The following is a 14,737-nucleotide window of genomic DNA, read 5'->3' as shown; positions in this document are numbered from 1 at the left end:
TTGTGATGTCTTTTCATTTCGCTGTGTCCAAATTAATTTTTTTCATCAGTGTTTTATAGTTTTTTAATTTGTAAAGATCTTAATCTTCCTTGATTAAATTCCTAGGTATTTTATTATTTTTGCAGCTATTGTAAATGGGATATTTTTTTTTTTCTGATTTCCCTTTCATCTTGCTCATTATGAGTGTATGGAAATGCTACTGATTTTTGTATTTTGACTTTATTTGTTCCAACTTTGCTGAATTTGTTTATCAGTTCAAAAAGTCTTTTGGTGGGGCCAACCCCGTGGTGCACTCAGGAGAGTGCGGCGCTGGGAGCGCAGCAGTGCTCCCGCCGCGGGTTCGGATCCTATATAAGGATGGCCGGTGCACTCACTGGCTGAGCGCGGTGTGGCTGGTCACAAAAATGACAAAAAAAGGGGAAAAAAAAGAGTCTTTTGGTGAAGCTGTTAGTTTCCTGTATATAATATAATATCATCTGTAAACAACGACATTTTGACTTACTCCTTTCCAGTTTGGATGTCCTTTATTTTTTTTTTTCTCTTGCTTAACTGCTCTTTCTGGGACTTTGGTACCATGTTAAATAAGAGTTAGGAGAGTGGGCATCATAGTCTTGTTTTAGTTCTTAAAGGAAAAGCTTTCAGTTTTTCCCCATTCAGTATAATATTAGCTGTGGGTTTGTCATTATTGTTTGGAGGTATGGTCCTTCTATGACTAATTTGTTGAGCATTTTTATCATGAAGGGGCGCTGAATCTTATCAAATGCTTTTCAGTGTCAATTGAGTTGATCATAAGGTCTTTGTCCTTCACTCTGTTGATGTGATGTATCACATTTATTGATATGCATATGTTGAATTAACCTTGCATCTCTGGGATAATTTCCACTCAATCATGGTGAATGATGTTTTTAACATGCTGCTGGATTTAGTTTGCCAGTCTTTTGCTGAGGATTTCTGCATTTATGTTTATGAGGGTTATTGGCTTATAGTTTTTTATATTTGTTGTGTTTTGGCTAGTTTTGGTTTCTGGGTAATATTGATTTTGTAGAATAAGTTTTTAATAATTCCCACCATTTAAGTTTTTTGGAAGAGTTTGAGAAGAATTGGTATTAACTCTTCCATCAATTTTGGTAGAATTTAGCAGTGGTGCTATCCAGTCCTGGGCTTTTCTTTAATGGGAGACGTTTTATTACAGATTCAATCTCATTACTTGCAATTGGCCTGTTAAGGATATTTATATCTTTTGGGTTCAATCTTGGTAGAGTATATATTCCAGGAATTTATCCATTTTCTCTAGGTTTTCCAATTAGTTTGCATAGAGCTGTTCCTAATAATCCCTAAAGATCCTTTGAATTTCTGCATTATCTATTGTGATGTCTCCTTTTTTGTTTTTGATTTTATTTATTTATGTCTTAACTCTTTTTTTCTTGGTTAGTCTAGGTAATGGTTTGTCAGTTTTGTTTCATCTTTTCATAAAACCAACATTTTGGTTGTAGATATTTTGTATTGTTATTTTGGGCCAAATTTTGTTATTTTCTGCTCTTATCTTTATTATTTGTTTTCTTTTACCAGTTTTGGGTTTGACATGTTCTTCTTCTTTAGTCGTCTGTCATGCATCACTACTTTGTTTATTTGAAATCTTTCTACTTTTCTTATGTAGGCATTTATTGCTATAAGCTTCCCTCTTATTAATATTTTACTGTATATCATAAGTTTTGATATGTTCAGTTTCTATTTTTGTTTCAAAAATATTTTAAGTACTTTTCTTTATTTTCTTTTTGACTTATTAATTGTTCAAGAACATATTGCTTAATCTCCATGTATTTGCACAGTGTCAAAAGTTTCTATTGCTATTAGTTTCTAGTTTTATCTCATTGTTGTCAGAGAAGATGCTTGATATGATTTTAATTTTTAAAAATTTATTAAGGCTTGTTTTGTGGCCTAACATATGGTCAGTCCTGATGAATGTCTTACATGTTGATAGAAGAATGTGTTTTCTCAAGCTGTTGGATGAAATATTCAGTAAATGTCTGTAAGTTTTATTTGGTCTATCGTGCAGTTTAAATTCAATGTTTCATATCATTTAAGGAAGCTCCATACCATTTTCCATAAAGGCTGCACCATTTTGCAGTCCCACCAACAGTGTATGAGAGTTTCTTTTTCTCTGCAACCTCGCCAGCATTTATCATTCTCAGTTTTTTGGATATTAGCCATCCTAACTGGAGTGAGATGGTATCTCAAAGTGGTTTTGATTTGCATTTCCCAAATGCCAAGTGATGTTGAGCATTTTTTCATGGGTCTGTTGGCCATTCACATATCTTCCTTTGAGAAATGCCTATTTAGCTCCTTTGCACATATTTTAATTGGGTTATTGTTTTTTTGTTTGTTTGTTTTTATTTTTTTGCTATAAAGTTGTTCGAGTTCCTTGTATATTCTGGATATTAGTCCTTTGTCAAATGTATATTTTGCAAATATTTTCTTCCACTCTGTTGGTTGTCTTTTCACTCTGTTGATTGGTTCTTTTGCTGTGCAGAAGCTTTTTAGTTTGATATAATCCCATTTGTTTATTTTTCCTTTGGTTGCCTGTGTGAGCTATTCCACTGCTGGGAATATATCTAGAGGAATGGAAATCATCATGCCAAAAGGATATCTGTACTCCCACTTTTATTGCATCACTATTTACAATAGCCAAGAATTGGAACCAGCCCAAATGTCCATCATCAGATGAGTGGATAAGAAAACTGTGGTAATATCTACACAATGGAATACTACTCTGCTATAAAAAAGAATGAAATACTACAATTCACAACCACGTGGATGGACTTAGAGAAAATAATATTAAGTGAAACAAGTTAGGCACAGAAAGAGAAATACCACATGTTCACACTTATTTGTGGGAGCTAAAAATTCCTTGAACTTTTTAAGACAAGAGAACAGATATGATATAGTTGGGGGGAAAGAAAGGGAGGGGATAAAGAGGAATGGCTAAAGAGACGCGAAAATCAACTACAATGTATATTGAGAAGTTAAAATAAAATAAAATAAATAAAAATAAATTCAATGTTTCTATGTTGGTATTCTGTCTAGATAACTCATCTATTACTGAGAGAGGGGGCGGATGAAGTCCCCAAGTATTATTTTATTAGAGTCTATCTCTTCCTTTAGTTCTAATCATATTTGCTTTATATATCTGGGCTCTAATGTTGTATACATATATATTTACAATTTTTATATCCTCCTGTTGAATTGACCCTTTGAACATTTTAGAATGACCTTCTTTGTTTCTTTTTATAGTTTTTCACTTAACATTTGTCTTTTCTGATATAGGTATAGCCACTTCTGCTTACTTTTGGTGTCTGCTAGTATAACATATGTTTTTTTTATCCCTTCATTATTAGTCTATTTGTGTCTTTACAGGTAAAGTGAATTTCTTGAAGACATCATATAGCTAGCTCTTCTTTTTTGAAATCCATTTGGCTAGTCTGTATCTATTAATTGGGGAATTTAATTCATTTATATTAGAAGTTATTACTGATGTATGAGAACTTACTCCTGTGATCTCATACGTAGTTTTCTGCTTGTTTTGTATATCTTTTGTTTCTTTCTTTCTCTCTAAGTGTATTCCTGATATTGATAAACTGTCTATCTGTATTCTCTTGTATCTTATTGAGTTTTCTTAAACATTATTTTGAATTCTTTTTTGGAAGTTCATTAATTGGGGGGCAAGGTCTGTCACTGGCCTGTTATTATGTTCTTTGGTAGTGTCATATTTCCTTGCTTTTTTGTGTTTTCTGTGTTTCTGCATTGATGTCTGTGCATCTGATGGAACAATCGCCTCCTGCTAACTTTACAGAGTGGCTTTTATAAACATAGTCTTTCACCTGCAATTGAGTCTTAGTGTGTTGGTTGGGGAGGGTGATAATTCTGGGTTGGTATAAATTCAATGCTTTAGTCTCTGGGCAGCTTCTTCAGCAATAATCAACATCACCAATAACTGTGGTGTCCTCAGTGATCTAGGCTATAAATGTTTGTTACAGCAGCAGTGGTGGCAAAAGTTGTTAAGGTATTTGCTGTAGATTGGATGCCCCCCGCCCCCAATCTCATTGAATCTTAAATCCCCACTGTGACTGTTGAGGGTGGGAGATCCTATTGTGGTGTTTGAAAGGTGGGACTTTGAAGAGGTCATTAGATTGCAGGACCATGTCATAGTGAATGGGTTAATAATGGTGGACAGGGACATGGTTCTGAGGATTCGTTCTCTTTTAAAAGAAATTAGTCTCTCTGCTCCACCATTTTCTGTCATGTGAGACCCGGGTCACTGCCACCACCACCAAGACCCTCACCAGATGTGTTCCCTGGACTTTGGACTTCCTAGCTTCTGAAACTATAAGCAATAAATTCCTTTTTCTTATAAATCCCCCAGTTTCAGGTATTTTGTTATAAGCAACAGAAACGGACTAATACAGTATTCATTGGCAAGGATTTTGCGGGTCTTGCTATTCTCATTTTGCCACAACAGGGACACTTCAGTGAGAGGATTCCTCTTGGTGTTGGGTCTCACATGATCTACAAACAGCTTTAGCAGTTCTGAATTCCAGGTACAGGTGCTGACTTTACTCCCCAAGGAAAGAAGGGCTTCAGAAGCTCAGTCTCTAGGGGAATAGCCCACCTTCAGGGAAGCAGGATACTAGAGGTTTTTCCCAGTAGGGCAGGGTGTCTTCATTCAGCCACTGCTCTGTTTTCCTGGAGTGAAGGTTACTACATCAGCTCAGCCCTGGGATGTGCACCTGGTTACCTCAGCCAAGAGGCATCAGGGCCGGGTGACTTCTTGACAAACAGCTTCTTGACCAAGATCCCAATTTTCCAGGGAGCAATGCATCACTTCAGCTCAGTCTCAGGGGGATAGGGAACAGCTGTGACTGAGGGGTAATTAAAGATTCTTCTGGACAGTGTACAGCTTTAGCTCCAGCCTGAAAGGGAGGGGTACAGATGCAACTGAGAGGAGTGGGTGAAATGGCTTCACCACAGCTCGTTCCCTCGGGGAGGCATGACAGCTGCTCTCAGTTGGCTTGGAGGAATTGGTTCAATGGCGACTTAGCTACTGGGATGCAAAGGTGTCACTCACCCTGCTAGACAACCTCTAGCAGCATTCCAGTTGCAAGATGGCATAGTTTAGTAGCTGTGTGGGCCACAGATGGCAAAGAACAATGTTAGCTTCTCTAAGGGAGCACAACTGTGTGGACTCCAGGCAGTCCAATAAGCTAGGATGTATGCCTGTGAGGACTGCCAGGGTCTCCCGTGCTGCAAAGACTTCAGGGCTCCAAGGTGTTGGTGAGGGCTGTTGGGGTCTTCTTGCTTATGTTTTACTGCAAGGAGAAGTTCACCCTGACACCCATCTGCTTCTGGCTGGGGAATGTGGTAATGGAAGTCAGGCTTCCCCCCCCCCCCATTTTGTTGTCTATGTGGCTATCCTGAGTCTCTGCTCACTAGCATTTTTGTTACTTTTTCAATGTGCTCTGGTACTCTTCCTTGGTTATTTTTATTTAAATGTAGATGTTTGTTGTTTTGCCTGCCTTTGCAGGAGAGATGTGTCCTAGGGGTCTCCTAGTCAGCTGTCTTGCTCTGCCCTTCCAGTGAACAGATCTGTACAGCATTTGAGATGGCAGGAAGCTAAGGGGAAGCAGAGGAGAGTGAGAAGATAGGACTGGTCGCCCTTGGTAGATAAGAAATAACTCAGAAGTGGCTGGGGTTGTAGTATGACTGTATCAAGCTGGGTGAAAGAGGGATGATTACATGATGAATTAAACATCCAAATGCCATCTTATCTAGACCACCTTTCTCATAGTTTTTGTTCTAGTGCAGAGGCCTGCCTGCTAATCAGAGCCACAGGCAGGTTTGCTAGTTGTTCTTTTAGGGAACCTATGTATAGTACACTTTACTCCTTCCTGAGTTATGAGTTTTGATACTATTAATTTAAAAAGAAAGCAAGTAGCTGAGAGGCCAAAATATCACCCTTATCAAGAATAAAGCTGATATTAGAGATTGTGCTTTGTATCTCTGAGCAGATGAAATTCCTGATACTGAACCCTAGGATCAGGCAGCCTTATCTACCCTGTCACAATCTGAGTTGGAAAAACTCAGATGTCCCCTGTGGAGTAAGCTTCTTTTACTCTTGGCAGACAGTGGAGCAGATCATTTGCTGTAGGTGGGCAGGTGATTCAGTAAGAAAAGTAAGAGAGTGATATTATGTTACATAAATCCATTTAGTTATTATAAATACACTAATCTTAATAAGTAAATCTTCCCCTCAGAAGCAAGGAGACCATATTGGTTAACTTTACAGTACACCTTCAATAGGTAGATACATCATGAGAGGATAGAAGTGAGTTTATAGGTAAAACACCTGTTTTTCCCAGGAAGTACAGCCAGTAGCTCAACCTGCACAATCCCCCTGGATCTGTTCTTGTTGGTAGGTTTGGTGCCAGACCCCTGAACTTCCTTTGCCTCATTCTGTTGCAGTAGATTTTGACTACCCTGGGTCAGTATTGACATTGATAAAGAAAGAATGACAGGGAAAGTAACATCTATAAAGAAAGTGTTTGCATACCCATTTGTTTACTGGATGTAGAAACAGAGATTTGAATTTGTTAAGACACATACTATATTTCATTGATTCGAAGAAGCATATTTTATCCCATTTTAACACATCTAAAATTGTGATATGGGTTGCCACTGATAGGGAACCTAGATTATTTGGCTGATTTTTTTCCCTTTTGTAATGGTACGTAAAATAATGATGTGTCCTACAATCCATGATATCCTACATTCGAAAAGTAGCTAATAAATAATGAGACTACAGTTTATTGCCTGAGTTGTGTGGTTCCAAACTTTAGATTATTTTCTGACCACAGAATTTTTACCTGAAACATACAACCATACAAGCAATTAAAGCAACACGTTTCATATTCTATGCAAATAATCCTTTCTGACATCATCTTATGTACAATATTTGCATGCAGTTTGGGATTTTGTTTCTCACTTTATAACATCTGTATAGAATTATGCTCCTTAGGAGGCAAATTCCTTTTTTCCTTTTAACCTACGGCTACTTAATGAGTTCTGTGAACTGGACTGATAACACATGTTTATTATCACAAGTTGAGCCGCTATGGTGGTTGATTGTTCTAGCAGCTGGGCTTTGTTAGAAAAAAAACTAGGGCTATTCACATTATTTTATGTAAACTCCACTTAAGTGGAATGTGAGGGGGAAAGGCTTGGGAACTTTTCTATTGCTCAAGACTATTCCTTGTGATTGAGAAATATGGGAAATAACTGAAGTGATATTTTGTTTAATGGTTGGTTTCTCAACCAATATTTTTTTGAAATCTTTGTTAGTTCAATAAACCTTAAGGGCCTGTTTTGTGCAAATTGTGACTAGTTGCTTCAGGGAGTAAAATATACTGCCTGCCATAGTCCACTATAATATAATAAGGGAACCACTGAGTGCACTCATGACTGGTATGTAGGAGAGTAAAAGAGGTTTGGAGAAGTGATATGGGGTTTCGAAGAAGGGAAGAATCACATATGTACCTGTATAAGGCATGCAGGAAAAGCATTGTGGAAGCAATGGCAGAGCTTTGAAAGCTTGGGCAAAAGTTTCTTAAGTAGAGATTGGATTGAGACTTCTGGTTTCCCATAATGGCAAACAGGTGGAGTCACATTTACACAGAATAGAAGTAAAAATATTACATAAATTATTTTCTGAAAATATTTTAAAAGTTGAATAGCTGAAAAAATAAAACAAATAATTAGACCAAGATTTAAAGAAAGTCAGGAGCTGAGATAAATAAGTGAAGCATAAAAGATCTCTTTGTCCTTAAGGACATTTGTTAATTCTCCAGAATTTGAACTTTAATTTTGATCATTCACATACAGCGGCGGGTTTAACAGAAGACTGCCTTCAATAAGTTCATAAAGAAGAACCAGGTGTAAACCAGCCCTTAACCATAATTCCTATTCGATGGCAAGTCCAGGTATTATTAAACCTAAAACTTTAAGATTTAAGGTGCTCCTGTACTGGTAGTGGTTTGAAGTACAATTCCCCTTGGAGAAAGGCAATGAGCAACATATGAACATTTGTCATCATCAAGTTCAATGTACTTACTTACTGCCTGTAAGAATAAGACCACACTCATTCAGAAATTGAGAATGTGTAAGGATGTGTGTGTGTGTGTGTGTGTGTGTGTGTGTGTGTGTGTGTGTTTCAGTGATACTATAAGTTGACAGTTTATTCTTAACTATTACCTTTTTTATTATTATTATTTTCTATACTGGTACCTTTAATGACAAGAACTCTGCCTGCATTTGTAGTTTTTAAAAAGTAAGATACTGGGTGAATATTTAAGTCAAGAATTTTCAGTTTAACATTTTACTTGTACTATACATCTCTTTTGTCATGAAATAGTTTCTATTATTCTACTTACTGAGCCATTTCAAATAATTTCTGCCTTTAAAATATACTAATCATGGATCAGTGTTCTTTGAGTTATTGTAGTTTTTAAAAAGCAACTTTTCTCAGAGAGCATGGTAGATGTTTTTCTTAAATTATTTGCACGACTGTAAGGTGTCGCATATCTGGGCATTCATTGTGTAGCCAGGGTCATTAGTCATTTGAAATACAAATATAAAATCCAAAATACTTTTTTTTCTTTTAGTTCCCATTGCTGAGTCATCTTCAACTTCTGTCCGCTAAATGCTAGAGTTTACCCGGGTCCGTACTGTGACCTCTTCTCAACTTCATCTTCAGTCAAGACCTAGCTAACTTATCTAGTCCCATGGCTTAATTACCATCTGTATGCTGATGATGCTTCCACTGGTAACTCCACCTATCACCTCTCCTCTGAGCATCAGACTTATATATACAATTGATCAGTATCTCCATTTCGATTTGGAACAGTTACTTGCCTGAAATCACATAACTTGTGAACGGTAGGACCAGGGTCTGTCTGCTCCAACCCCTGTTAGAACTACTAATTTTTACTATTTCCCACATTAACACACTGACATGGGTGGGTAGGAGAGCAGTAAGAAAGGTGTACTTTTTTCAAAGTGTCTATCAGGTTACAATTTGAAAAAGAAACTCTTTGAAACTGGAGAGAAAAATTATAGTGAAAAAATGTAAAATGTGTGAGGTCATTATGTATATAGAATTTGAACCACAAACCTAAGGAAGCAAAAAATTACTAGTAAAATTATTCAATAAATAAATTCATCACTAACCCTGGTGTTTTCATTAGAAGTTCACTGCGTTGCTTAGATACCATCTCATACCTAGGCATAACTAATAGAAGTTAAATTTAGTGACCTTGACTTTTCATTACAGACTTTCATTAAATAAAACCTTGCAATTTGATATTCTTCTACAACTAATTCATCCAAAGAAATGCCATTTTGGATTTTAGATAAACCATGTATTTCCAGAGACTTGGCTCCACCCACAACCCCAGAGACCTCACCCAGTGGAGAATTGCCCACTTTAGCTGAGGAGTTGCAGACAGACCCAGAGTTTCTCTTGGGAGTCCAAGATTCTGTTGGCAGCCCCAGCTACCCTATGCAGGATCTCCAACTCCATCTGAGAAGCTGTACAGTGCTTCAACACCTCTTCTGGAGATGCGTGGTCTACTCAAAGCCACTGTGAGACCACCCAGAATCTCCTACTTTAGCTAAAGGAGCTACTGAGTGCTTCAGTGTTTCTCTTGAAGCCCAAGATCCCAGCTGCAACCCAGGAATCATACCCAGGATTACCCACTCTAGTGGAAGAGCTGCAGAGCACCCCAATGCTCCTTCCTGGGGCCCAATATTTTGCCTAAAATCCCAATGACCCACCCCAGTGTTGCCTATTTAAGCTGAGGAGCCACAGAACCCCACAGTGCCTCACCTGGGAGTCCAGCCATAGCCTCAGCAACATTCCCCAGGGTTGGCCATTCCTTCTGAGGAGCCACAGAGAACCCAAGTGCTTTCCCCAGGGGTCCACAGTCCTGACAATTACCCAAGCTACCCTGCCTACTTTAGAACAGGAACAGTTGACTGCCACAGCACCTCTCCTAGGACCCCAAAGTCTCGACAACAACAGTGACTCCATCCAGGGTCACCCACTTCAGCTGAGGAAGTAATGAGTGCACCAGCACCTCTCCCAAGAGCTTGAGATCCTGCCTGTAGCCCCAGCACCCCCACCCCCATTATCACCCACTTCAACAAGAAGCTGCCAAGTGTCCCAGTGCCTAGGCCACAGAGACACTCATAGACAACTTCAACACTGAAAACAGCTGAAGAAATTACATGAAGACTAAACTACTGTGTTCACGCAGAACCAAACCTAAAATATTCCACCTGGCTAATACTATAAAACACATCGACAAGTGTTTCTCCTTTCAAAAGCTACCAGAGAATTTTTTTAAAAAATGACTGTTTTCCAGATGCCCAGACATCAATGAAGTAGTATGAGAAACATGAAAAAACAGGAAAAAAAAGAAACTTTATATTCCCAAAGAAATACAATAATTTTCCCGTACCAGACCCCAAAGAAAAGAAATTTTATGAAATGCCAGAAAACAAATGCCAAATACTAATCTTAAGAAAACTCAGCCAGATGCAAGAGAATACAGATAGACAACACAACAAAATCAGAAAAATAATTCATTATCTGATGGAGAAATTCAACAAAGAGGTAGACATCATTTAAAAAAAAGAACAACCAAAAAAGAGATATCTTAAAACTGAAGAATTCATTCAATGAAATAAAAATACACGAAGAGCTTAAACAACAGGTTACATTAAGCAAAAGAAAGAATTTCTGAACTTGAAGACAGGTCTTTAGAAATATCCCAGTCAAGCAAAAAATAAAATAAAATAAATAAATAAATAAATAAATAAAATGACAAAAGCCACATAAGAAGTATGGAAGAACTCTAAGTGTACAAACATTCATATTATTGGTGTTCCAGAAGGGGAAGAGAAAGAAAAATGCGTCAAAACCTACTTAATGAAATTATAGCTGGAAAATTCCCAAGTATGGGGAGAGATATGGACGTCCAGATCCAAGAGGTTCAGAGATCCCCAAACAGATTTAACCCAAAAAGGTCTTCTCTGAGACACAATCAAATTGTTAAAAGTCAAAGACAAAGAGAGAGTTCTAAAAATAGAAAGAGAAAACCATCAATTTGCCTATAAGGGAATCTTCATCAGACTGACAGCAGATTTCTCAGCACAGACCTTATAGGCCAGGAGAGAGTAGGATGACATATTCAAAGCACTGGAAGAAAAATACTGTCAGGTAAGAATACTATATGCAGCAAAGCTATCTTTTGGAAATGTAAATGAAATATTGTCTTTCCCAGACAAACATAATCTGAGGCAATTCATCACCACTAGACTACTCCTACAAGAAATACTTAAAGGAGTCCCACATCTGGAAGTAAAAAGACAATAACTACCATAATTATAACACATGAAAGAATACAACTCACTGAAAAAGCAGAAGCACAAATGAGAAATAGAAAGAAATTATATCTTATCGCTACAAAAAACAACCCAATAAAAGGGCAAATGATGAAAGAGAAATAAAAGAACAACTGACATATAGAACAACCATAAAAAATTAACAAGACATCAGGAGTAAAACAACACCTTTCAATAACAACCTTGAATGTAAACGGGTTGAATTCCCTGTGAAAGATATAGACTGGCTGAATAGATTAAACAAGACCCAACTCTAGGCTACTTTCAAGAAACTCACTATATCTATAAAGACACACATGAACTAAAAGTAAAGGGATGAAAAAGATACTCTATGCAAAAAGAAACCAAAAACTAGCAGGAGTAGATACAGTCGTATCAAGTAAAATAGACTTTAAACTAAAATACTACAGAAAGAAATAAATAATGGCCCATAATAATTAAAGGATAAATTCAGCAAGAGGATATAACAATTATAAATATATGTGCAACCAACATTAAAATACAAGATATATAAAACTAATATTATTGTGTCTAAAGGGAGAAATAGATCCTAATATAGTAGCAGTTGGGGAATTTAACACCTCTCTCAGCACTGAACAAATCATTCAGACAGAAAATCAGCAAAGAAACATTGGATTTAAACTGTACTATAGACAAAATGGACCTGACAAACATTTATAGAATATTTCGTCCAATGCCTACAGAATACACATTCTTCTCATCAGCACATGGATCATTCACCAGTACAGACAAATGTTAGGCCACAGATCAAGTCTCAACACATTTTAAAAAATTGAAGTCATATCATGTATATTTTCATACAACAACAACAGCTGGAAATCAATTACAAGAGAAACATTGGAAACTGGACACAGAAATTAAATGACATGCTCCTGAATGACCAATGGATCAAAGAAAAAATTAGGCAGAAAATCAAAAAACTCATTGAAACAAATGCAAATAGAAGCACAGCATATCAAAACCTATGGGACACTGCAAAAACAGTACTAAAAGAAAAGTCCAATGTGATAAGTGCTTACATCAAAAAAGAAGAAATATTTCAAAAAAACAACCTGACATTATCCCTTAAGGAATTAGAAAAGAAAAAATAAATTAATCCAAAAAGCATAATAAAGATTAGAGCAGAATTAAATGGAGACAAAAAAAAAGATATAAAATATTGATAAAATGAAAAGTTGGTTTTTTGAAAAGATAAAACTCACAAACCATTAGCTAGAATAACCAAGAAAAAAAGACAGAAGACCTAAATAAAGAAAATCAGAAATAGAAAAGGAGACATTACAACTGATACCACAGAAATACAAAGAATCATTAGAGAATATTATGAACATTTACACTCCAGCAAATTGGAAAACCTAGAGGAAATGGATGAGTTTCTGGACACATACAACCTACCAAGACTAAACAAAGAAAGAATAGAAAACTTGAACAAATCAATTACTGGTAATGAGATTACATCTGTAATCAGCAATCTCCCAACAAAACAAGCCCAGCGTCAGATGACTTCACCAATGAATTTTACCAGACATTTTGTTTTACAGTTCTGGAGGCTGGAAGTCCAAAATCAGGGTTTGGCAGGTTTGGTTCTTCCTTATGACTGTGAGGGAAGAAGTTGTTCTGGGAATCTCTACTTGGCTTCCAGATGATCATCTCCATGTTTACATGGTGTTCTCCCTGTATGCATATCTGTCTCCAAACTTCCCCTTCCTGTAAGGATACCACCTATAAGGCTCACCCCAATGACCTCTTTAAAGATCCTACTTCAAATAAGGTCACATTCTGAAGTAATGAGGATTAGGACATCAACATATGAATTTAAGGAGGACAGAATTCAGCCATCACAACATTTATTTGAAGAACCAGTGATTATGATTACTGAAGGGCTGATATAGTCTGAAGGTAATCCTAGCCTAAACAATAAGTTCTCTTTTTTTGGCCAATTCTCATTGATCATCTATTACCTGCCAGAGCCTTTGCTTGACACTAGGTAATAAATCTGAGTTTCTGCTCTTGACATGTTCATAGCCTGTTTGGAGAGAAAGACATGTAAACAGCTTAAATTAGGAGGTGATGTGTGTTATAACAGATGTATACCTGAGGCACTCTGGAAGCAGAGAGAGGGGAGGACTTCCACAGGGGAGTCAGCAACAGGGGAGGTAACAATGAACTTGTTAAAAGATGAAAGGAAGTTCATCATGAAAAAAAGACTGAATGCCTTTGAAACAGAGATATGCACAGAGGTGCAGTTTTGTGAAGAGTACTGGCGTGTTAAGGAAGGAGAATAAAAGTTATTTCGCTCTCAAAATGAGATGTTTTCATAATGTGACATCATTCAATTGACTGACTAGATTTTGGCTTTTGTGAAAACCCAAAAGCTACAAATAAGTCAGAAGTACTATTCAGATACAATCTTAGTTTCTTTGAGTCTCATTTTCCTTTCTGTGTCAAGGAAATGTGATGAAATATTGTGTTATCAATGTGCGTAAATATTGTAATGATAATAAGGAAGTTCAAAAAGATAAGATAGCCAAACGATGAAGACTCGAACTAATTTAGTTTCCCAAAATTTCAAAGACAGGCTTAGGACATCATGATAGTTTCTAAGGAGTTTGTTATAAAGATGGTGATTTTTCCGTATAAAATATGAGTCTCTAATTCCATACCTACTAAAATTTATGCCATGTCTGGAGAGAATTAATTTACAGTTAGATCAAGTTTCTTTAAGGTGCTGAGACTGTCAACTTCTTCAGGCCTTATAGGCAATCTATTTTATTAGTTGATTACTTACACAAGTCTAAGGTCTATATAAAATGCAAGTCACCAGAAAAATCCCATTTTTAACGGTAATTTTACATTTCATTCTTCAAAATATTTATCTACACTGAGATACAATGTAATGTGATAATGGTAATAAATGTTTATTGTATTCTGATTTGTACCAACACTGCTCAAAGAACTTTTAGTAAGTTTCTGGAAACTTTACAAGGGATATTTCTGTCTTATAGATAAGGAAATTGAATATCAGAAAGTTTCAATAACTTTGAAAAATTAAACATAACCACACATTCGTAGCATCTCCTTACTTTAAGAGGTGGAATCGATTTCCCAAATCCATTCACTCTCTGCTGACTTTTTAACTTGCTTTGGCCAACAGGATGTGGTAAAAGTGATATTGTGGATGTCCCAGGTTAGCAGACAGAAA

Source organism: Cynocephalus volans, chromosome 9 (genome assembly GCF_027409185.1).
Source record: "Cynocephalus volans isolate mCynVol1 chromosome 9, mCynVol1.pri, whole genome shotgun sequence".
NCBI lineage: Eukaryota > Metazoa > Chordata > Mammalia > Dermoptera > Cynocephalidae > Cynocephalus > Cynocephalus volans.
Note: the sequence above shows the minus strand (reverse complement) of the source record.